The following is a 25,909-nucleotide window of genomic DNA, read 5'->3' on the forward strand; positions in this document are numbered from 1 at the left end:
TCTTTGAGCCATCTACTGGCAATGAGGGCTTTCCTCCTTGGTTTCTTATTTCCAGCTGTGGGTAAAGGGGAACACTCCTCAACCAGCTACCTGAAATAGAGGGAGAGCAAAATTCAGAAAAAGGAAATATCTTTTTTAAAAATGAGCTTGAATGCCTTATCCCCTGTCATTTTCCCTGCAGGAGTTTATGTTCATGCTGCTGGTGAGAGATGGGATGGGTCAGCTTGCTCCATCCCACAGACTGCAGCAGGGTTCGTCTTTGCAGCAACTGTCCCCGCTCCTGTCTGCCCTAGCTGTTTCCCACTTGAAATTTGGTTTCAAAGCAAAAGAACTGAGATGACAACCAGCAGTTTTGAAGGTTGTCTGTCTGCTTGCTTCTCTTTGTGGTCTGCTGGCTCCAGTGGAGCTGGGTCAGTGTAAAGCCGAAGAGGAATTCAGCAGAGGACTTGCTTGGGTGGAGAGATGGGGAAACCTCAGCTCACAGCACCTGAGCACCTCTCCCAAAAGAAGGTTTGGTGAATTGCAATGATTAACCATCTGCTGATCTGTACATCCATGTCCAGAGCTGGAGCTCTTCTTACTAAAACATTACTTGAGTAACCTTCCCCATTTCTACTTCCAATTTTTTTTTCTAGTGGTATTTTCAACAATTCTTGGGTTTTTTCCCTGTATCTTTTTAAATAAGGGGGAGACTTTTTTTCAAAATTTTATTTTCAAATAAGAGAGAGTGCAACTGCTTTATTTTCAGGAAGAAATAGGTTAAACAGGAAAATCAATGCCTTTTCAGTGGCAAGGGTGAAATCCCGGAGCCATTAAAGTCCTACTTCCCAGGACTTGTGAAGAGACAGTATTTTACCCAAAGCACCCTGCAGTTCATCCTCACTCAGTCAGCAGAGACTGTCCTCAGATCCAGCCACCAGGAATTGTACTTTCCTTACAGCTTCAGTGCTCTCTGCTATCACCACGTGACCTTTTAGCATTCACAACAGCTCATATTCTTCTTTCCTCAGCCATGGACCTGCCAACTCCATCTCCACAGGCAGCATTTGTTGAGAAAACCGGTTATTTTGTGTCTGAGTTGATCATGATGCTGTGAGAACATCACTGTCACATAAGTCAAAATGACCTGGGAGTGGGGTATCTAGACAGATTTGAGAGAAACACTTTTGCCTATGCATGGGAACGTGTCCCATGCCATTATGTGTTAAGGGGTATGATTTATTTCAGAAAAAAAAGAAAAGAGAAAAAGAAAACCCAGGCAAATGTAGAACCAATGATTTACAGGAAACAAGACTGTCTGGAACATAAATACAGACAAGCAGCATATTTGTTGCTGATGGTGCTATGTTCCCTGGGAGAATAAAGCCATTTTGTAACTATTTGTCTGTGTCTTGAGCTTGCACACATTTTGTCTCAGAGTTTTTAATTTCTAATGAGGTTTCCTGTGCTGAATATTTTTCTCAAATCAACAAAAATGGTTTGACATCCATTTGTAAAAGGCTTCATTGTAATGTATTGTTACATCCTGTACCCAAATCAGTTTCTTCTGTTCCCTGGATTTCTCCAGTATTTCTTTATCAGCCAGATGTGGGGGAAGACACCTGCAAATAAAGATGTATGTTGTATTAGGGCCTGCTGCTGAAAATGCCCTGAGTGTTCCTGAACTCTGACTTGCTCGTTGTGCTCCTTTCCTGGAAGATTAGTACAATCTGAAACACTTGGAAAGAAATTGTTCTTCACGTGTTTTTGACCCTTTAAGTGACTAATACTTTTGGAGGTATTCGTCTTGTTTTCACTGCAGGTATTTCTGCTGTACCATAAAAGTAATGAAAAAATAGCCAGAGAAAGGAATTTTAATCTTATTCTATGATAAACTAGTATATGAGAATTATTTTTCACTATGTACAAATGAACTATATCTTTTTTAGGTAAATTAGAATCATGGAAGGGAAAGAACCTCCTGGGAACTGAAGAGCTATGTTTAGGGCAAGTAAAGGACAGCATTGCATTTATTATTTTGTCATCATGTATCTCTACTCTGGAAGAATTTCTCTACAAACCTTTAGGAATAAGAGGGTAATCTAGTGCCTGGACTTATTCAGTATTTAGCTTGTATGATGAAATCAATGGGAAGAGATGTGTTTATTATGCTGATGTTTGCAGGAAGCTGAGGTGATACTGCTAAAACTCTTCAAGCACGTAAAGTGCCACAGCTAAAGAAATATTTATATTTCAGAAAAGGTGCAGATAAAATATAACCATTCAGAAACACTGCAAAGAAGGAACATACAACACTTTCTGTGTTGTGGTGCAATATTGTGTTGTAGGGCAAGAACCAGTCCAGCAAAGAACAGGACTTGAGAGATGTCACTCCATGGCCAAAGTGTCCCACCTCTCTTCTTGTCCTGACCCAGCTTTCTTGTAGTAAAAACCAGTAGTCACTGTGATACTTAAAATGCAAGGATTTCCCTACACATTGTCAGCCTATGAAGCTGTCCAGCCTTTCTGCCTGAATGTTGTTTTATTCAAGTTTCCCCCAGTAACAGTGGGTTATCTTTCCTACTCTTATCAGTTGGCCATACGTTGTAACTGGTGGAACAGAATAAAATTCTTCAAGCGTAAGTTCTGCCGCAGTGATCTGATTTACTTAAATGTGTGATCAAACGAAAATGCAGCTTCTGAAGAACACTTTAGAACAAGAGCAGAATCTGGCAACTTGTGAGATGCCCTCAATGACTATAGTCTTACCAGAGACTTTGATCACAGCTTCCTTCACCTCTTTTCATGCTGCTTACAAAGTTACTCTATGTAAAAATGTAGTGTGTGATTTACTTCAACCAAATTCATTCTGAAGGCAGGAAATGGTCAATCTCTGAGCTTTAGTCATGTGTAGATCTTGAATGATTGTGGAGCACTTCATGTGGAGAGGATGTCCCAGGTGCCTGACAGTAGGGCCACACCACTGAATATAATGAAGTCGAAAGGTGACCTTTTGCATTCAGGTTTCATTATTTCAGAATTGGAGATGAATTTTCCCCAAAATTGTATGGTATAGGGAGTACCTCGGCGCTAACCTTCCCACCAGCCCTGTCTGCACACCTACATTTTGAGTCATTTGGAAGTCTCATGGGCCAGGAGTCATACCCTGAAGCAGGAAAATCTTCTCCAGGGGAGCTGTGGTGGTTACTGAAGCAATTCAGCCTTCATTTGGTCTATAAGAGGCTGTTCCCACCGCTGCTGAAATGCAGATACTGCTCAGTTGCTGCTCTGCGACTGCTGTGTTACATTGCAGTATTTCAAGAGGAAAAGTGGAGAATGACTTTTCTGTTTGAAGCCATATGAGGGGATTCAGCCAGACAGCATGTAATTACCCTAGCTGGAGCCAGGCCAAGGCAGAGGATCTGTGGCTCTCCGTCTGCAGGCTTATTTTCAGCTCTTCAGATGAGAGATTGGGATGGAATATGTCGAAATTAATGAAACAAAGTTAGTTTCTCTCTGGACATCTCCTCCATCATACCCACATTAGACACAAATAACTCACTGATATGGTCTGCCCTGGACTGCCCTTCAAAGGCTCAGTTTACAAGCCCAAATGAAAGAGCAGCTGGAAACAAGGAGCCTTTCCTATTCATTCAGGTGAGTTGTGAAGTGGGTAATGAAAATGCTATTGTTTTCCAGTGTGACCAAAACAGGTCATTTGGGAAAATAGATTCTGCCCATGACTCTTCCTCTTACAATAGAATCTGTGGCCCTAATCCAGTAAAGCACTTTAGTATGTGCTTAACTGGAAATTTGTGAGTGGCTCTGCGAGGGATCAGCTCTCGTGCTGACGTTAAATGTGAGGAGTGGGAGTTGGCAGGTGGGCAGTGTGATTGCCCAGGGGCCCTGCCTTATTATCTGTGATTATACGGGCTTAGCGCTTGGCTGGACCCGGGCCCGTTTGAACAAAGGAGTGGGATTAGCAGGCGTGCAAACAGGGAGCAAAGCCAGGGGGTTCCAGCAGTGCTGAACACAACTTTGTTACTCTGACAGAATGTATAAAAGTGAATGAAAGGGCTATATGATTGCTGTTGCCATTCTGTTAATTAGGCTGAACTCATGCTTCATTAGTGCTACAATATGCTTCCTTCTTAACAAAGCCCTATTGGGTGTATGGAGCCACTTTACTATTAGTAAAATGAAGCCTTATCAGAAAGCCCTGTAATTCATTTTGTAAGACAAGTCGTGACATATATTGTGTTGAAATTGCACTGAAGAGATAGATTACTTGCTTAACACTTGCTTTTCCTAATGAACAGGAAAAGATGTTTCCAAAACTAAGTTATTTATTGTAATGGGAGCTCTTCTGACCTCATACCTAATTATATCACATAGTCCCTTAGCAGTGTTTCAAGTAGTTCCTAAATAATACAAATTGAACTAATCTGCTTTTGCTCTTGCACATTCTCCCAGTGACACTGTGAAAATACCATCAGGCATTTAGATCCTTGTTTCTTGCTGTCATTGTGGTGAAGATTTTTGCGTGTAACCAGTACAGTATCCCTGCAGCAGGAATGCAGCAAAAGCACTAGCACAACCCACATTCCCTGCTTGCAGCAGTATAAAGCAGTACTGATTAAGCAACACAGTGAAAACTGCTGTACCTTGGGCAGAACATGGTGTTTGTAGTAGTGTTATGACAGATGCTGACCTGGTGGTGATTTTTCTATGGATTCACTGTGCTGGGAAGGGAGTTTGGATTAAACCAGGGCACAGATCCATATTGGTCTCAGCTGGAGAGCTGACTGAAGTCAGTCCTGCCTACCAGACATCTCCAATTTCTTAGTGATGTTGGTGCTTTTCTGTGGCTCCCTTCAGCACATATGTTACAACCAACACACACAAAAAAAAAAAATTCCCAAAGAGTTTTTGCTGACCTTAGTTTGACTCATCCATCTAGTGTGGCATATGGAAGCTTTCCACAGGTCGGTCAGCACCAGAGGAGTGTTCGGTCATGGGTGGAGAGGGAAAGAGCAAATGAGTGAGAAAGTGGGTGTAGGGAGGAGTGACTTAAGCGGATCTACCACCGAGGGCACAAAACTTAGTTGTGTTCACAAAGGTGTGAATTTGAGACAGAATAATTTCACAACCTGGGTAACTAATTGCTAGTGACTGTTGGGGATGCAGGGGCAGACTGTGTTACGTGCTCAAGTGATTGTTTCTCACAATGACTCTCTTCCACAGGCTGAAGTCAAATGGCAAATGTTGGCTGCATTTCAGTACAGAGGACAAATATGATCCCCCAGAAGGTCCTTGTTTGATGGATCCCGTCTGGGACTCCCAGTGGCAGCACCGCTCTCTGCCATGGCTAAAAGCATCTGTGTCTGGGACAGCAGGTCGTGCGTGGTAGAGTTAGATTCAACTCCACCCTAGCTCCCAGATCTTCCTGCCTAAATTATCTGAATTTGCTATTACTGGTAAGCTCAGGGAAGGGTGATGTGCAGCAACATCTTTTTATTTTCGTATTTCCTCCTTGTACCATTCTTTAGCTTTACTGTAAACTTCCATGCTTACTCATGTCTTCCTACAGTAAACGTAAAAATAGTCCCCTCTCTCCATTTCCAATGCTATACCCTGCAGACCTGGAATGACCCCATATGAGAGAGTCATAACAGCACAGTCTAATGGAGAAGAAAAATGGCAATGAGGTAATGTACCAAAAACAATTGTCTGAAAGAGCATCTCTGAAATGCTTGACAATTCTGTTTGCTTTTGCAGCTCAGGCTACTTGTATTGTCATCCAACTCCAGGGCTAAGGGCATTTCTTGGTGTAACCCCATGAAACCCATGGATTTTATCCCAGGGTGGCTGCAGTCACAGGTGAGTGCCATGGATGCTGGGCACAGCCTCACGCTCATGTGCCAGCTGCTGCGTGATTGCACATCCCCAATGAAATCAGCACCAGCCCTGAGATTCCGGGGGAGCTGTGTAGGGTCACACTAAATCAGATTTGCCACAGAGCTCTGAAATCAGCACTGTGGTATGAAATTTAGAACAATGACAATTGGGAACCAGAACTGGTTTTGCAGAAGGATTAGTATTTACAGCTAAAATAGAAATATCTTATTCTTACAGGCATGGAAAATTCTGTACTACGATAAATTTGGAAAGACCCTGTAAGATTTTGTTCCAAGATGGAATAATGCCTTTCTTAATGCCTTAGAGCCACCATCACCATGAGCCAAAGTTGTTGGTTTTCATCAGTTTAGTTTGAACCTGGATCAGATCCCTTGCTCTGCTTTGCCATGGAGCTGTAGAGATGCTGGACTGAAAAGCAGTGATGGGACAGGATGAAGCAGAGCAGGACAGGAATGGCTGTTCTGGTGGCAGGAACAGCTTACATGGATTTAAAGTGATCACAGAGCTGTCATTCAAGGTAGGTGATTGCTCATGTTCTCGTCTGCTTGTGGTCAAGGACAAACAACTATGTGGTTGCTTCACCAAGTGGTTTCCTAAGCTCATTTTTGTGTAAGTTACATATATAACCAAAAGTGAACAAAGAAAACTGATGTGTCAAATAACAAGAAATTGTGGGGTTAAGCATATATAGGCCATAAGAACATCTGATTTTCCTTTCTTCTCACTGCATTTTTAAATGTGAATATGAAATAAATGGCCCACTGTCAGTGGTCTCCCACAGAATGACTTCATCAACAGTACAAGATGCAATCCACTTGCAAATGTCTAATCAGGTGATTCTGTGGGGGTTTTTAAAACAGCCTTTCTGAAGTGAGATTAACATTTTAAAAAGTGGTTGATCAAAATTTAACGTTGTGGAGCACAGACTCCCCTTCCACTTCCCTGTGCTTGTGAACTGAGTTTGAAGGGATGGTGGGTGTCATGCAGTACTGGATATATTTTGTTTCACCTGTCATATGCCTTAACTCATCACAATGTTTTGCATCTGGGTCAGCTGTATTTTTATCAAGCATTAACATGCATAAGGGTTTGCCAGTACTTAATGAAATGCTACTGAAAACTGCATTCTTCCACCTCTTCATTGAAGCAGATTTTATTGTGTTTGAACTGTGTTTGAACTGAAGGTACACTCATGTGAAAATTGTTATATTCATAACCCACACCCAAGCAATAACAAAGAGCTCAGCTAATGAAAATCACTCAAAGGAAATCACTGCCCACCCGTTCTAAGAACAATTAGAAAGATTATTCCAGCATCCCTAATGCTGCCACACTGCTGTTGTACTGTTAAGCACCTCTTCCCTTTGGAAGACTAAGGTAAGGAATCTGACATATTGTGTAATAAACGGTGCTGGGAAGAAAGCATTTATGGTGCTATTACCACCATAAATTCCTACAGCAGAGGACAACACTTGGACAGCGTAAATATATAAGATTTCCCTGTGAGTATCCCATTCAAATGAACACAAGAGGTGAAGATTTGGGGCCAGTCAAAACTGGATTGGAGAATTCAAACCATCTTTTCAGATAAAGGCTGGCAAAATACATTCCCAGTGGGTCTCTCTCCAGAGGACATCTCAGTGTGGCTTCCTAATGCTCTGTAGGTCAAGGATCATATGGAAGATGTTTCTCCAGAGAGAGAAGAAAACATCCTTTCTGGCAGTACATCAGGAAATTCAGATGCTGTAACACCACAACAGATGGAGTCACTGCCAGAGAAGAAATACTGTGTTGCTGTGTGGCATAAGCATGGCAGTGTGGGCAAATCCTGTGCTGCTGGGACACCATGATGTTCCAATGGCTTTGGAGATGTACAGCAAATTATACCAGTTGGGAGTCTGGCTTTGTTGTGGATATTTCAGCTTTTAAGTGTGTTTGTTCTTCCCTTTTTTCTCTCCTCTGGTGTGTCTGTTGACAGAAACAGGTTTCTCTTGGGATTTATTTTTCCCACTGCATTAGAAAGTGGGGCTGAGCTTTAATGATGCAGAGCTGTGTGCTTGAGTTTCTTAGTAAGTGGCAAAGGTGTTAAAAACTGAGGCTCTAGTATTTATTGATAATGAGAAACCATCAGAACTGATCTGAATATTTGTCTGATACTAGTTTTCTGCTAAAAATAGCCAACTTTTTAACTATATGAAAAATTAGTTTTACCAAAGCATTGCTTCTCATTGCAAAAAATACACCAATCCCTCAAACAGCATTAGAGATATAATTCAATGACTTCTGCAAATGAAAAATGTTCATAATCATTTTGGTAAATATTTCATCTAATATAAATACAAATCCATTTTAAACTGCAAACATATGCAAAGACAGGTGAGGTTTATTTCTATCAGTTCACCACACAAAGAGCTGCTGCATTTTTCAAGTGAATCTTTCTTCTGCCCACATCTGGGGGCTAAAAGGGAGGAGAGAGAAGAGGGTGAACTTTTTTCTCCAATAGTCACGACTAAATCATTGAACAATTACTTTTTTGCTCTTTACAGCAGGGTTTTATTATGCAGTGTGATTCACATGCTGCACTATGAGGGGAAAAGTGCCCCAACCCAAATAGCTAGGAACAGAAAATAGAAGTACTAATCTTAACTACCCCTGTGTTTAAACAAGAGGATTTGTGGAGCACAGCAGGAAAAACTGAGGCACTGGTTCCCTTTGAGCTAAACCCCCTTTCTTTGCTCTCCAGCCATACATACAATTTGTTCTCCTAACACATTCTGATGCGTTAGTTTGGCCATGTTAATTCCTTTGAAATATATTTCAACCCACTGTACTTCCAAAATCACAAAACGGTTGATTTATGTTTACATGCTCATGTGTTTTTGCAAAGAGAGGACGTTTCCCCTTTCGGCTTTGCAGCATTCACTAATCACATACTTCAGATTTCTTGTCTGAGTTGCTAATAAAAGTTTATGAACCTCTGACTTGTGTGATTGCAGTCAGGAAACATCTTTCTTAAACATGAGTGGTGTTTGCTTTTGTCAAGACAGAAAACAGAGAAACTCCCTCTAATTCCCTCCACAGATAATTTTTATCTTTCAGAGGATGTTGCAAAAATCCCTGTGCTTGCAGGACACTGCTGAGCGCTTGGTTCTGTAGTGGCTGTTGAAAACATCTCTGAACAGCTTCGTCCCTGCTCTTCTAAGAGGTATCTCATTATCCCAAGTCCTGCATAAAGCCAGGAAGAAGCCAGTATCCCCCGTGTTCTCCCTTGCAGGGCAGAGTGGGAGAGTGGTATGGACTTCCTCTCAGACAGAAGTTGTTGTGTAACACAGCAGTAGGACCAACAGCCTGGCTTGTTAGCATGAAACTCCCAGCAAAGCTCGGAAAGTGAAATCCTGGTCACCAGGGACTTTTTACCAATAACTTCAGCAGACTCAGGATATCATCCCCCACCCTCTCCAGCAGTGCGAGACACAGGGTCCTGCTGACCTGGTGCTTTGCTCAGCACCTTCACTTCAGGGTTGAAATCAATCATTTAGCTTTAAATTCGGCTTTAGTCCTTCCTTGAGATTTCCTGGAAAACCTTAGACAAGCAGATAGTGTCTATGTGATTTGTAACCCAGAAGAGGAACAGACACACCTTTCCCATGGGAGTGGGAGAATATCGCTGCTGCAGGGGACACCTCCTTCCATCTCCCTGTGGGTGTGGGAATCTGGGGAGCAGGGCCACCGAGGGGCAGCTTCAGTTTGCAAAATATAAATAATACCCAGCCTGCAGGCCCTTGCTTGGATCTGCTCCTTGCCACTAGTGAGGCACTGCAGGCTCTGCAGAGCCGGTGCTGTCTTCAGAACTCCCAGATCCAATCTGCTGCTTTTCCCTTTGGCACTTCACACCATTACAGCTGGACTCCAGATGTACTCTAAGATCTTGCTTTAAGTATTCCCTGAAGATGTACACAGCTTTTCCATTTCTTAAATATTAATGAAAAGATTAGCATCATTATTTATTTGGTTGATATTCTCTCCCTGATATGCACGTGCCTGAGCAGACACACATATATGAGCCAGACATTTTTTTTTCTCTTCTAAGCAGGGCAGCATCATTAATGTTCTCACCCCCTGATCCTACAAGGGGTTTAAGCAAGAAATCACTCATATAACTGAAGTTTTGTTTAAGATATAAACTTCAAAACAGTTTCTACTACCTTAATGTGGTAGTGCTTTTCTGATGATTGGACCAGGATGAGGGAGACCAAGTGGAATAGGAGGATCTAAAAGGGATATCACATTCATTAAGAGGGGATGGTCAAAGAGGAAGGTGTGTAACATGAAATTCATGATTGAGGCATTGGGAAGGTTGGGGTTGGAAGAGATTTTGGTACAGGAAGTCACAGGCTGCTCTGGGCTGGAGCAGAGCACTGGTTTGGGCAGGACACACAAGTCAAGGTGGTGTTTCATAAATGAAAACACATGCAGGGCTGTCTCCCAGCACACAGCACTGAGCTGTGCCCTCTGTGTTGTGTTGATCTGCAGCAGCTGAGGCTGCTTGACCCAGCATGGTGGAAGAAGGATGGGAGCACTGCTCCTGGGAAGAGGAGCTCCTCGGGATCTCTCCTGCTGCAGCTGCAGGGTAAGTCCCTGCTTTGGCCAGGGTTTTAGTTTTTTTTCTCTTCTTGTCCAGAAAGATAAAGATGTAAGCAGATTCCTCATTCCTATTTGTGTAGATTTATCCAGGGGTTGCAGCAATCTTGCTGCCCCTCCAGGGATGAGACAGTTGTCTGGCCAGGGAACTCAGTATGGCTGATGATAAGAATCAAAGCCTCAGTGATCATCGGTGATGGTGCAATCTTTACTGTGAGGAAAAGCATTTCTGCATTTCCCACCTTGGTGAATGTCAAAATGTTTGCAGATCAGAAAAAAGCTGATGAGAGCATGAATCTCTCTGCTGCTCTTTCCCCTAGTTAAAAGGAGAGGCAGCTTGTATCCTCAGTTGTTCCTCTGATCGTACCAAGTCAGCCAACTACTGCAATAACAAAAAATGTCATTTCTTGCATGATAAATAGGGATGTTTTATCCTAGAAAGGATGCCCAAGTGAAAACTTGCCGGTAAGATGACCCAGGCTCGCTACCTATCAAAGTCAAGCTTGCTGGCAGGCCTCTCATGGATTGCAGAAATAATCTAAAAGCAGAGCAAAAGCTCAGCCTGTACCTGAGATTGTCAAACCTGATGTTAACAGCAAAGCTGACAACTCGCTTATCTTAGAAAATCACTTGTGAGGGTTTTGCATTTTGTCGGAGTCTCCTCAGTGGTTTAGAAAAATAAATATAGATGTACTGAAGAGGAGAGGTTTGCTTAGGCAGCATCCTACGCTGCGTGGAGCCTCAGCATAAGATGATTCTTTTTGAGGTTTATGGACTTCTCCTGTGCACATAATGATGGCTGCAATGAAAGGAGAGTGCCTGGAAAGAGAGCAATAATAATCCAGTGCCTGGGAAAGGTGGTCCAATAAGCAAGGTTAGTCTCACAAAGTGAATCTTGGCAAGATCACAGTGTTATATTTAAGATGCAGAGGGTGTGTGGGAGATAAATTGAGAGGGAAAGTAATGAGCAGAAGGAAAAAATTTCACCCCAGAAAGGCTTACGGTGTCCTTGCTCACCTATAAATGGATAACTCCTCTTTCTCTGCTAAATCCTGGGTGTCTAAATGGCATGGTCAATGCATGGTTCATTCTCAATAACGACACACAGGGAATCCCAGCTGGAACAAAAGCAGCCAAGAATCACAGGGCAGCAGTGCTGGTGATAACCATTGAGCTAACAGACTTCACCAAGTGTGAGGCTGTGTTTGCATAAATCCAACTGGACCCAGACTCCAAAGAGATGCAGAAGTGTCTCCTGCAAAACTAGATGGGTAATGGGAGGTACCAAAAAGATGCTAAAGTACTCAGAGATGTTAAGACACTTAAAATAATATTAAAATAATTTTTAAAAAAGTTGACAATTTGTAAGAGTAGCTCAAAACTTCTCTCTGCAATGTCAGAAATATTGTGAAACCTGAAATTGCAGGAAACTCCCTCAGGTTTGCTCACTTTTATAAATTCTGACCTTTGACTCAGCTGCCCAGACACTGTTTGGATTTTACATTGGTTTACCTCATAATTGGGTGAAGCTCAGCAGTTACAGCTGAGTTTATGGGTTCAATCAAATCATCATTTATATGAACTCAGAAACTTACCATGAAAAACTTACTGCCAGTTCACATGGCAGTCCAAAACCCAGTAAAAAAATTCTCAGGAGAATTGCTGAAGTGGCATCTTGTACAGCTGCCCACAGGAAAGTGTTAGATATCTATGGTACTTTTGACATGATCCAGCTATTGCATCCCTTGTCCCTGTCCCTGCCTCTGGCTTCCAGCAGCCCACATCACAGCAGTAATCACTTCCTGCTCCAAACTGCTCTCGGAATTTCCTTAGCTTGCACTAAGCTTGATCTATTTTTTCCCAGGCAGTGCAATAATTTAGTCTCCTGGGGAAAGGCTGCATGAGTAGCCTTGTGTTCATGTATAAAACTTACTTTTCCTTGAAAACTTGTTTCTCTACTCTCATCTGTGCAAGTAGCACAGCAGGATGTTTACCTCCCAAAAGCCTCCTGCCTCCAGTTTTCCATAGCAAGCCTGCCTCAGCTCTCCCTTGTCTTTGATTTCTGCCTGGCTTACTTAGGTGTGCAGGTTATCTGAAGACTCGAGGGAAAGGGAAAATGTGAAAATACGGTAAACGGCCCCAACTTGTGATTAAGTTTTTGATTACCGTGTCTCACTGGCTGTAGTTTGTCCGTAAGCAGTTGCTATTTAAATTGTACTGTTTGTTATTTGGATGTACCTACAGAAGACTTTAGTCACCTGTTTTTTTTTTTTCTAAATTTAAATAATTTGAAAGATATCTCTGGGTCAAATATGGCTTTTGCGTTTGTACTCTGTATGGTGATAAAGCCTTTCAGTATTTGCATTGCTTGCTTGCAGCTAATGCTGTGCCCCCGGAGGTTCTCTTAGCAGAAAGAGCATTTTCTGTAGAAGAGCCATATGTGTAGAAAAGATAAGATTTGCAATTGCATATTTAAAAAAAAAAATAAAATACACAGGTCAAACAAACAGTTGGTCTAACTCCTGTTCTCAGTGAGCTCTGAGCCTGTGGCCAGGCTCAGCTCAGAGCATTTATGGAAGCGTGGCACCCATTACAGCACTGGTGGCTGAGCTGTTATTAAGCAATTAGTAGGAAATAGCCCAGGTGAGAGACGAGGAAAATCTTTGGAAGCTTATTCTGTACAGTGAGTTTTTCCAAGTTAACCTTTTCACTGGGTTACTGTGCCTGAAGGAACAGACTTTGTGGCTGATGCAAGTTTCTCTGTGGCTGATGCAAGTTTTAAATGAGCTGGTGAATTTTATATTGGAAAAGTGCATTAAAAAGTTACTGTTGCTCTGTTCTCATCCTTATTTTTCATGCTTGGGGCCGGGCAGTTAGGGAGGTGAGTGGTGGGTTACCACCCATATGGGGACTCTGGCATCACACGTAGCAACACATGTGCCAGCCACCTTGGGAGTGGGATGTAGGGCTGGGGTGGCCTCAGACAGCTCAGTGCAGTGCCCTGGGGGTCTGCAGCGTCTCCCACCTGACCACAGGAGATGTCACAGGGCTGTGACCTTGGGAAGGTCGAGGAGAGATCTGCTGGCAGCCTGGATCTGGTATAACTGTGTCTGCCATTTGGATTGCCCTGTCTTAAAATTACTGTTCCACGTGTCACTGGTCAGAGGGCTTAATAGACTTACAGAGATTTTCTTCACAGTAACTTACTGACTTGTGAATCACCTGAGCATCTCTGAGCTGAGCTCCAGGGCCAGAGATGGCTCAGCCACCCATGGACACACCAGTTAGCATGAGGATTCATAATGCAAAAGCCGTATGAATTTTTGAGATGGCGAGGTGATAAAAGTTTGGCTGAAGTTTTCAGTCCACTTCATGAATTTGAATTACCCTTGAAAAAGAATTGGAAACCAGAGGTCCAGCCCTCTTAGAGGGTGTCTGGAAATTGTGACATCAAGGTTGCTGGAGGACAGATTTATGTGTTTTCGTCATATGCCCCATTTCTCCTGTGCTGTTCTTTAGCCAGCTCATTTGCTGAGATCCTTCTGATTTAGGATATAGATTGTGCATTCTCCTCCCAGTCACTCCCCTGCTGACAGTGACATGTTTTTTGAGAGAATACATGGGAACACAAATCCATCAGGAATTTCAATGAGAGTGGCTTGTTTGGAAAACAGTAGCTCTAAGTTTTGTACATCTGGTTCCTTACAAATGCACATTTTTCTGTGTTACAAAAGACAGTGCTTCTCTGGAGAGGTATTCTTGTATCCTCTGTCTGAGCTCTGTGCTCTGAAAGAGGCAGGATGAAATCTAAGCCCCTCTCAAGTGAGGCGAGTCTTGCTGTTAATTGTTACTATTTAATTTCCACTCCTCTCTCCAGGCCAGTAAGATGGTAATGTGTTTATGGCCCCTTCCCTATGATCTGTTTTCTCTGCTCTTTTCCATCTCAGGACATTAAATTCAGCGATGCTGCTGCTCATTTTCTCAGATGAGAGGTGATAGCTGTATATTGATTTATTTATTTTTTTTTATAAACTCAGGAAATGAGTGGTACGAATTAATTGAGCTATGCAGTGATCAAGGAATGTTAAATACTCCAGGCACTGTGTGCAAGTGTTTTCCTGGCAAAGAGCTGGTCAAATTTAGCCTTAATTGCTGGGTTAATAAGGTTGCTGTTGACAGCCTGGGATCCTTGGTGCTCTGTGCAGCTCCTCTAATCCATGGATGAGGAGAGATTCCCTTGAGAGTGGTCCACAGACTGCCAGAGACCTGCCTGGGTGATCCAATAGGAAATGCTGGAGAGGGATGTTTCTGTAGCCTCTTTGTTTGCTGGTGCCTTAAACTCCTAATCTAGGGTGCTTATCTTGCTCTGTTTGGGGTCTCCTTCCAGCCCCAGGTCCTGAACAATGGAACTGGCTGGTGCCAAAGGAGGCAGAGGTGCTCCTCTTGGTTACACTTAGTGCTGTGTCTGAACCTCAGCCCGGGATGGCAAAGACCAAGGGAAAAGTCCCCACGTGATTGAGGAGGTTCGAACTCCCCTCTCCCAGCACACTTTTTGGGTGACAGAGAGACCTCTGGGCTCACTTTTTAGTAACTGTTGTGTGCTCTGGTGTAGGTGTCTTGGGACTGCTGGTGTTCCCTCCATGGCACAGGGCTGGGGGGCTGTGGGTGAGACTGCCCAGGCTGAGCCTCTCCGATGGGAGGAAGGCTCTGAGCTGCCCTGCCAGGATGCCATCAGCCTGCAACCACCACAGGGGCAAAACAGAGGGTGGGAAGGAGTTTGGTGTGTTTATTGAGGGCAGCTTTGAGAACAATCACTCTGAATTCAAGCACCCAAACTGTCCCCACCTACTGCTTGGTCTGTCAACCCCTTTCACAGGTCTAACAAGGGAAGAGGTGTGTGCTGAGACAACTGCCAGACACCATGCCCATCCCTCATGCTGATTTGAGGGAAAAAAGTATGTTAGGGAGAGCTTCTTCCCTAATTCATTTTCAGTTAATGGGTAAAAATAGCTGGCACAGCTTGAATAGTGCAGTGTGTGTAGTTCGGGAAAGTCTCAAGTCACAGTGGGGAGAGTTAAACTGCACTTAGTTAGTCTTGTTAATCTGATTTATTATAAGCAAAGGCACTCCAAGCAAAACAACAACCCCTTAGATTTTTTTAAGATATCTGACAACTGTTTTGCAGAGGCAGATTATAACATTTAAGAATATTAAAAAAGCATATATAATTGCCTCCTAGGAGAGGCATTGTGCAGTGGAAGTCAAGAGAGTAGAAAATGGCAGATTTGATGAATAACAGTAAAGAAAAGCTGAACTCTCAGGAACAATATTAGGGAAGTGTGATGTCTCAAGAATATTTTCACACTGGCAAAACTTTACACAAATATTTAGGGAGTAAATCACTTGTTTTCAAACTCAGAGACAGAATTTATCCAACAAGAATCTTCTCACTTTCTTGAGCAGTAAATATTGGACCTTGCCCCCCAAGTTTTGTATTTTAGAGTTCAATGGACAGGTAAATATGTCAGATCCTAATATGAAAGATAGGGGAGAGGATTTGGCCACTGGAAATTATTTTATTTTATTATTTTATTTTTAAAATTCCACTTGATCCTGAAATTTGGCAGAAATTTAATTTAACATTAAAGAATGTAATCAGGATACTAAAAAAAAATAAATTTATGTATCTTAGAAGTACACTACATATAAAATTAGTCTGAGATGGGAAGAAACGTAACTCTCTGAGTGTGTATCTGTGGGATGCAGCTGTTGTGCTCTACTCTGCTGCAGCCTCATCCTGGGGCTTTACTTTTGGCCTGATGGCAGTAGGAGTCCTTGGGACACTACTGCAGGGGGAGCACACCTATTAATGGGATTAAAAAGATCCACTACATATGAAATGGGAGATGCCCAAGGTCTTTCCTTCTAGCTGTTTGCCCAAAGAGAGGGTCTGTGGAAAAATTTCCTTCACCTGACATCAAATCAATTTCCCCAGCACTTAATATATGCAGTTTTTCACCCATTAACTTTCAGAGAGTCTGTTTAACGCCGTGGGTTTGGCACTTGCTAATTCTTCAAAGGCCTTGAAACTAAATAGGTTACTCTGTCAGTGACATGTGGAACTGTTAGAAAGATGGATGTGTTAAAGCCCAATAGCATCCACACACTGTAGCTGTGGCTGCCAAGTAGCTCTTTGAGAAGGCAGCAGAGCTGTGTGGGTGGAAAGCCCTTTTCCGTGGGAGCAAGGTGCCCTGTGGGGCTTCTGCAGACCTTCAGGGGCTGCCAGCCTCATGCTGGAGAAGGATTTCTCCTAGAAACCCTTTCCCAGCTTTAGCTGTGAGGCTTTCAGGAAGAACACCCTCCTGGCTGGCAGGATGAGGACTGGGAGCTGCCAAGCCTGACGCAAAAGCCCCCTTGCACGGGGCAGTGTGGGGACCTCAGACCCCCCGTCCAGCTCCGGCTCTTTCACATGTGGTGGGTGAAGTGACCAGTCCCAGGGTGATGATTTTCATTTTCACCTTGAGAAAGCTGTTACTAAGGGTTGAGATGGCATGTGGGTTTTGGTTTTGTGGTTTCCCTTTGTTTGTTTGTTTGTTTAAGATATGAACTTCTCTTCCTTCCATTCTTAGATTAACTTCGCAACCTTTTTCTGAGGCTGAGGGAGCTGGACCTTATGGACACCAGTTGTACTTGATAATGCTTTGAATATCTTGAGGTTAAGAAACACATAAAAGTGAGATTTATGTATTCCTTTAAAGCTCTGTAAGAAAAAAAAAAGGTGGTGAAGAAAAGTTTTTAGATTGGATTCTATGACTTGATAACACCACTAACCCCTGTGACTTTCCTCATGGGTTAATATTTTTATACCAAGTTAAAACCATGCAGTTCAGACAGTATAATCCAAAAGTCATTATAGAAGAGGATAAATCTAACTTCCAACCTTTAATTTAAAAGGAAAAAAAAATGTCCTACAGGGAGTTTAATCGTGCTGTGCTAATCACTTTCATTATCACTGGTACAAGCACAAGACTTTGCAAAGTTCTCTAAAGAGCGAATTAGGGATGTGGTGCCATCAGCTTTTACAGTTTCAGGTTGCTTGTTGCAGCCCCTGTGAATATGCTCCATGTGTATCTTGGCTCTTTGGGGATGCAACTCACTCTTTATTTCTTCCTCCCTCTAAAAGCAGAGCGCTCTTCCAGGAATTGCCTTAATGACAAAACCTCGGAGGATTCACCAGAGTGGGAATTTTAAGGATTCTATAAAAATTTAACAGGGTTCCACAGAAAAGGTTTGAAAAACCCCAGATAATTGGACTCTGTCTGTGGGGGGTTTAGCCATCCAAAATAGGTCTCTTGTGGGAACATAAATCTCTTAAACTCTACTGAATGTTTTCCTGTAAAGTGTAGCTTTTCCCGTTGAGATCCTGAAACACTGCACTGTTCCACATAAAAGGAAACACAAGTACTTATTTCATGATCTCCTTGGCCCTTTCAGACTCAGGATGCTCTGAACACTGGACTCAGCAGCAGAAGGCTCTTTTCAGAGGGTATTTTGTTCTATTTCCCTAAATGAGACAACTCCAAGAGCTGCTGTACCAGAAACACTGCACAGAGCCCCAGGACATGCTGGAGATGAGGCTGCCTTCCAACACCCAGTACTCAGTACCACATTACAAGTGGTGTTCAAATTCTCTTTTCTGCTGAAGCCTGGAGAATTAAGACTTTCAGAAATGGTTAATCTCACGTCAGTGGGGATTCACATTCCCATACAGCCAAGGAATCTAAGGCAGGACACAGGGATGCTCGGCTCTGCAGGACTTGGGTGCTGAGGCTGCATCCTCACCAGGTACCAGCAAGGTTAGCCCTGCCAGGCAGGGATGATATCTAAAATCAGACCCTTGTAAATTTTAGCACTATGTAGAGCATCACTCAGAGGAGCAACACTAGAAATACGTAAACATTCTGCAAAAGCTGAATTTTAGTACTGCGCTATTGTGGGTTTTGTTTTTTTTTCCTTAAACCCCATTTGGGGCCAGTCTCCTCACTGGTGTGCATCTCTCTGACTTTGTGAAGCTGCGTTAATTGAGAGCAGCAGAGGATCTGTCTCTCTTGTGTTACGTTTAAAATATTCATACAATTAAACAGCGCTTTGAAGTGCTCTGGAGCTAGATGCACTCTGCTTTACTTTGGGTGGTCAGGAGATGAAAATGGAAATGTTTTAATTGGATTTGGTCCTAAGAAACTGTGCCATGTCCTTGTTGGAATTTCCTTGCTAAGCAATACTACACCTCCTCGCAGCTCAGAGCAGTTTGCCCTGTGCAGAGGGGACCATGATAAATGGTTAATTTTAATCATCTCTACTTTGGAGTGAATTAGGAAGGAGGGGCATTCACTGAGCTGTATTACTCCACAGAGAAGGTTTTGAATCAAGAAAAGGACTCAAATACATCTTGGCTGTAGGACAGGTTTGGATTTGTTTGTTTGGTTTGGGAGTTTTATTTTTGTTCTGTTTTTTACAGTGGGAAAAGCCCATTTACTCCAACTTCTTGCAGCTACTGCATAATGAGGTGCCATTTTCTGATATGAACTATCTAAAGGTCAGAGAAAGCCTTGCTGCTATAAAGTAATGGCTTTTATGCACTTACAGAGCGTGTGTGCACAAGAATTTCCTCTCTCCACCCCGAGCTCCAGCCCAGGCGCAGGCAGGAGCTCTGTGCAGGGAACTGTGGCTACAGCACATTCCTCCTGCCACTGTGCCTCTCAAGAAACTGCCATCACTGGTGACAGCACTGAATTTTAAAATTCGTTGTGCTTGTGGATGGGTCTTTTTGACATACTCGTCTCATTTCAGATTAATTTACAAATTGTTCAGTCTGTTTTTGCAAAGCTTTCACTCAGTTGTCACATTCCCAAGCTTTGTTGGGTAACATTTGTTGGCGATACACCTCCAGCAGGGCTAGGAAATAACAGCAGATGAAACGTATGTAGCTTTCCCTCTTTGACAACAGCAAACATTGATGCTTTTCACAAAGAGCCTTTTTTTCCTTCTGGAGTCCTAAAAAAATAACATCTCTGTGTGTATATATTAAAATAGTATATGCATGTGCGTGTGTGTATACATAAATAAAATCACACATTATGTGTGTATATATGCATTAACCACTTGGTGATGTTTCTGGGAGGTTAGATGACACTGTAATCACTCAGAAGTTTATTTCCTTGAAAGTTTAAGCTGAAAATCTGCAGGCAACATTAAATCCACTGACTGTAGTCACCGAGTGAACTTGCCCCTCAAATGTCTGTGACACCCTCCTTCCACTGCAGGTCTGTTTTCTGATTTTATTTTTGTCTTACATCTTTCAGCTGCTTATCTGTCCTTCCAGATTCATTACCTCTCCTTTCCTTTCTCCTTACTTCCTTTCTTCTCCCGCTGTGTTCCCATTTTTAATGATTTATTTTATGCTTTATTTTATAATGTTTATATCTGCAGAATGAACTGGTTTTATAACCCCCCAAAATGAATACTATAATTTATTTTCCTCGCAAAGTTAATGCTCACTGCTGCTGAGCAGCCTCTCGCTGGTAGTGATGCACACCCTGATACTGGTGCCAGGTGACTCCACTGCAGTTCAGACCACAGGTTTGGGCTCTGTCAGAGTCAGGACTGGATGTTGCCTGGGGGAAGGTGACCAGGCTGGGGGAGGAACTTAGATAATAGCTATTCTGGATCAGACCAGTCATCCCTCCATCCCCAACTCCTCCCTTAAACAAGATGCTTAAAGAAGAGTATGAGCTGGGGAGTGTGCACACCAGCGCTTCCCTAAGCATCCAGCTCTCTTTTCCTTCTTGCTGTAGTTTACAGCAATCAGAATTTGGTGACTTCCTAAGCAGAAATTGCATCTTGATCATCCCACTTAATGGCCATTACTTGGTCCTGTCTTCTATAAATTTGTCTAATCTGTCCATGAATTTATTTATCTATCCATCTCCATAATCCCATGGCAGAGAGTCACTCAGTTATGCATGGCGGGGGAAAAAAATGTTTCCTCCTGTTTGTTGTAAACCTGTGGCCTGATCCTTTTGCTGGGTACCTCGTAGTTCTCGAAGTGTGGAAGGAGGCCAGGAACATGCAGAGCTGGGTTTATAGTGGTTACAAGCCTCAGTTCAGTGTCAGGAATCTTTTTTCTCCTCCTCAAAGCAGAAACACCTCGCTGAAAACTGAAGTCCATAAATGCATAAGCATTAGTGAGGGGGTGCATGAGGGCTGCAGAAGGTGCATAAATCATTCAGGGTATTTTTAAATAATAGCATGTCTCACTACATTCATCTCCCCTGCATTTATACCTCAACCCCTCAGTACATTTTGACATTCATACCTTCCAGTCAAAACACGCAGCACAGAATCGTCTTGGAAGAGAGCTGCAGCTCCCTCGAGCCCAGATTGTGGATCAATAGGGGCCAGGCAGAGCCAAGGCTGGGCTGATGTTGTAGATTATGGCACTTAAATGGTACCAGCTTCACAGCATCCCCTGGAAATCCCAGTGGCAATCTACACAGCTGCTTCCCTGGTTATCCCTGCACCTGATGGGAGCAGCTTGGTGCTGGGCTGTGTGTTTCTGCTTTTCTCTCCCTCTGTTTTAGCACAGTTACTCTGGTCACTGAGCAGAGGATGGGAATAAGTGGGTGCAGACAATGGTCCAGTGGACTGGAGTGACCACCCAACGGGGGTCCTAGTTCTTGTCCTGCATCCCTGACCACTGGCCTGGGATTTTTGGGATTGCTTTCTTAACTGGATGTGTGCAATGAGAACTGTGTTATTGAAATGCAAGCATAGAAACATTTAGAAGCCATAAGGAAGGGAAACTTGGATCCAGATACTGCCTTCAGGAGCAAGATGTGATTCCCGGTGGTCTTCACCTGGGCTTTATCAGAGGACAGGTTTGCCCTCTATGACCACCCACCTCCCAGCCACTGTGACATGGTTTGATGGCAGAAGCATAATGTGCATCTCCCATTTGATTATCCATCAACATTGAGCTCTGCTGCCAGTGGCATAAAAGAGAGACAGTGGGAAGAGCAGCAGGAGGCAAACAGTGCACTCGTTTTCAATTTAGCCATAAAGAAGGAACAGAAAGAGAGGGATGATGAGGGGGCCTGCAGTGCTTTGTGGAAGGGAGCATCTTTTTCAATTATCCATGTCTGCTTTGTGTAAAGTATCAGGAGTCCCAGTATATACTCCCCAATATCCCACTTATGTCAACATAGATCAGCTTAATGCACAGAAATGTTATGTGATAGGAACAGCTTATTCAGCACAGAAGATAATTTCTGGGTGCTCCATCCAACCCACAAACCAAACTCTGGGAAGCCTTAATAGTTTGACTGTGACCCTTGGGATTTTAAAACTCAAAATCTCCTTTATCTCCTCCTACAGTTTAGGAATAAGAATTATTTTCAGGAATGATTCAGGCTAAAGATCTACTCTGTGAAGAGACTTGCAAGGAAAACACCAAAGATGGGGGACCGCCTCAGAAATCTGGGATGACAAAAGGAAAAGCTCTGTGTGTGTGACAGCATGTAAAAACATTTTAATTAGAATTGCTCTCTGCCCTCTGTAGTCCTGGTCTGACACAACCTGCAGCTCTCAGGCTAAGACAGACAATTTCCTGCTGGTAAAGCCCTGCAGAGAAGAGCATCCTCAAAGCTTCATAATACAGCAGTCTCTGGCAGAGACAAACCTTTCCCCAGTGTTGCCTCTTGATTATATTGGTATATACTGCAAAATAAGATAAAAAGTCCTCTTAGCACCAAGGACACTATCTCCCTAGCAATTCAGTACTTACCAGCCTGAGAAGCAAGACCAGATGTGCTTTGTTGCTCTCAAAGTACCAAAAAAAGCACTGACTGCAGGGCTATTAACTTAGGAAAGTTGTCCATCCACTGAGAACCATCAATAATTCACGACAGCCTCTCTGCCTGACTCCACATCCTATCTCCCCTCCTTATGCTGATTCTCAGCCAGATGAGATTCTCCTCCTCACAGCTGTCCAGCAGGTTATTTTGGGCAAAGATGTGATGAACTCAGCTGGAACCACCTGCTGCATGTTTGGTTCTTGTTAGCTCCGTACAGCTCTTGGAGCAAGTAAGGCTGGAGGGACCTGATTATGGTCAGAGAGTACTACCATCTTCCTGAGGATGGCAGCCAGAGGTGTGGGCACTGATGCATGTTGGTAGGAGAGCTCAGCATTGCACCAGTGTGGGTACAGGCTGGCTGTGGTTGTGAATGTGCAGCAAATGGGCTAGATATCCCTAGGTAAATGCACTTTGGTAATCTGGGAGAAGTTTCTGCCAGCTGATGGCTCAGGGTTTGGGTGCATCTCCAGTCTGGTTTCTGGGTGCTGGGAATAACTTACTGAACACTGTTTTCAAAGAGGTGAATGATGAAGAAGGGGGGGGGGGGGAAGGAAATATCACGGTTTGATAAGATGATGTACCCACTTGAATTTCTGCTCATCTCTGGTGAAACTATGACACTAGAAACAGCCTGATTGTTTCTGTCTAAATTTCAATTCTTTTTTCATGCCTGATGCTCAGACATGGCCTTTTCTTGCCTACATACATATGCATCTGTTCAGATGGCACAAAGCCTACTTGCATGTTAGCAACATGCCTGTTGCACTGGGAGAAAGAACCTCTTTACACCTAATTACCTTCAATGAGGAGAACTGCCAAAATGGGCAGAAACAGCTTCAGCCTTTGCTGTGTCTCCCTGATCTTCTGCTTAATGTGAGAGACTTATAAAAGTTGCTGTGAAAAGGAAGAAAATAATCTTTTCTTCTCTCCAGGATAAAGAAATGGCTTAAACTTCAGCAAGGAAGATTCAGACTAAATAGGAAGTAAAACCTTCTAATGGCAAGGATGAGGGCTTCCTGGGGAGGCTGTAGGGATTCCACAGCTGGAGGTCTTCAAACAGAGGCTGGATAAATATTTATCAAAAGTAAAAGTGTCATAGCCATGGTTGAGCTTTCACAGGGGAAGGGACTAGTAAATTGCTGAGATGCTGAGGTTCTTTCCAGTCTTTTGATTCTATGAAGCAGACAAGAAAAATTTCATTCCAAATAAATAAAGAAATAAAGAAATAAAGAGAATCTTCCACTTCCATGCTGCTGCTGTAGGGCACAGAGTCAGGATAGGAATTCCTGTGCCAGGAAATGTGAACTGAGCAGAACAGAACAGGACAGAATATGCTTTCCCAGCCTGTACAAGTCACAGCTGTGATGTTACACGTTGGATCAGCTGCAGTTTCTGAATGTATTTACTGTCAGTCCTAAACCCAGCAATAGGACACTAAAAGGGAACAGAAGTTCCAATCTTTGTGCTCATGCATATCTTTTTCTGATGTTATCTTAACTTTTGGAGATAGTTAAAGCCATCCTTAGGAAACACAACTGATAGTTGTTTGCTGAATTCACTTTTGCTTCTCTTTGCATTTTAAAACTCCTGCTTTGCTTATTATTAAGTCCTATATGCACCCCCTTGGTCTGGTCACACTGTACTTGTCACAGCTTCCCCATTTTGTATTTTGCAGGACAGTTCATGTGCTTTGCCTGGCCAAAAAGTCTGGGGCTGACGACAGTATCAAAGCTCTTCATCACTCTTCATGGCTGGGCTTCGTGAACGAAGATTTGGGATAGGCTCTATCCGCATTTGTTACAGAGAAAAAACACGGTGTTTCCGCCCGGTTTCGAACCGGGGACCTTTCGCGTGTTAGGCGAATGTGATAACCACTACACTACGGAAACAAAGCTACAACATATTTTTCTGTCATTGCCATGGAGAAATGGCTACTAGCTGGACAACAAGAGAGGGGAATCCATTGGGCTGCCTTAGGAGCAACCAGAGATGTAGCCTTGGCATCTCAGTCTGTCTCCCTGCTCTGGGAGGGCAGAGCCTGCAACTGGCCCAGCACATGTTCCCCCAGCTCTCTGGGGCAGATGGACCATCTGCTGCCTGTGGGAGAAGGAGATAAACCTCTGCCACTTGCAGGGAGAGCAATCACCCGAGCAGGGGGGAGATGGATAATTCCCTCCACAACCTGGTATACGAGGTGTGGGTGGCAGGATAACAATGCACCCCACAGTACAGGCAGCCCAAATTCCATGCTTTCTGAGCACTCCTACCCATGAATGTATGAGGTGTTTTATTTTCAGAGAGTTGGCAAAAAAGGAGCCTGTGGAAATTACTTAGCAATCAGCACTTGTTTTTGGCCATGGCTGTTACCATAGCAGATGAGGCTTCTATGACCCCAAGACCATCCATCTTCCTAAACAGAGAAGATGCTGTGAGCACAGGGTGAGGTAACCATTATTTTGCCATGGTCTCAGCTGCTCACCAACGGCTGTCTCTTGTCTCAGTTGTTTTGGAGCCAACTGCTTCTCATCCGGATCTTATTTTACCTGAAGAATGGCACTTTCTGGGTAAATTTGTGTTACTCCCAGGTCTGAGGAGAAGAGAGGAGCACTTTGCGGTCAGCAGAGTGCTGGAAACCTGTAAGGCTTTGCAAATTTTTCTTTAAACTGGCAGGCCACTCATGTGGATGTTGTCATTGCTGTAGGTCATGAATGTATCAAATGTTGGGTTAGGTGTCAGCCTGCCAGGGATACTGATTTGGGACTGAAGTAAGGGTCATTTTCTGGCCATTTGGTTTGTTGTGTACCTGTATCTGGGGTCCATGAACAGGGGAAAATGGATAGTGCAAAATAATTGAGGGTAATGAACTGCTGCTTTCTGAGGGGAGACTGGAACTCCCCATAGGGAGAGGAGAGAGCATGGGGGAATACAACTGACTAAACAAAATCACAGATCCAGCTGCTGAAGTGAACTCAGGACTATGATTCCCCACATCCCACAGCACAAGGGAGGAGCTGGTAGGAGATGGGTTCCAGGGAGGTGTTCTCATGCTTTTGTGACCAGGAGTGGCAGTGCTGTGCTTGGCTGCATGGTGGCAGCCACTGAAGCTTTGCTGGGAGAAGGAAAGAAATTGCCTGCTTTGTCAGCCAAACAGGAAAATCCCAAGCTGCATAGTACTGGCCCAGGTGGGAATACTGGGCCAGCAACTGAAAAACCAGCATGGTTTGCATTGTGTGGATGCGGAAAAAACAAAATAAAGAGAACAAAAATTTCTAGGAGAGGAGCCTCCAGACTTTGTTGTGTTCATCTGAAAGTCAGTGCTGGAGGCCAAACATGTATAAACATAACTCAATTAACAAGGTGGGTTGATGCCATGCCTGATAGGATATGTGATGGGAATGCAAGCTGAAACCTTTCACTGTGCCTGTGTATGGTAGGTCTGTGCCAACATAGCCAGTGAT

At 43.4% G+C, this 25,909-nt stretch overlaps 1 non-coding gene across 1 annotated transcript; it reads right to left on the reverse strand.

Annotated features, from left to right (window-relative positions):
* Positions 1–24,267: 24,267 nt before the first annotated feature.
* Positions 24,268–24,340, reverse strand: TRNAV-AAC. The gene has a single exon. It is a non-coding gene; the product is annotated as a tRNA-Val (tRNA).
* Between the last annotated feature and the right edge of the window lie 1,569 nt (positions 24,341–25,909).

Source organism: Pipra filicauda, unplaced genomic scaffold (genome assembly GCF_003945595.2).
Source record: "Pipra filicauda isolate LSUMZ 115617 unplaced genomic scaffold, ASM394559v2 scaffold238_size1193820_pilon, whole genome shotgun sequence".
NCBI lineage: Eukaryota > Metazoa > Chordata > Aves > Passeriformes > Pipridae > Pipra > Pipra filicauda.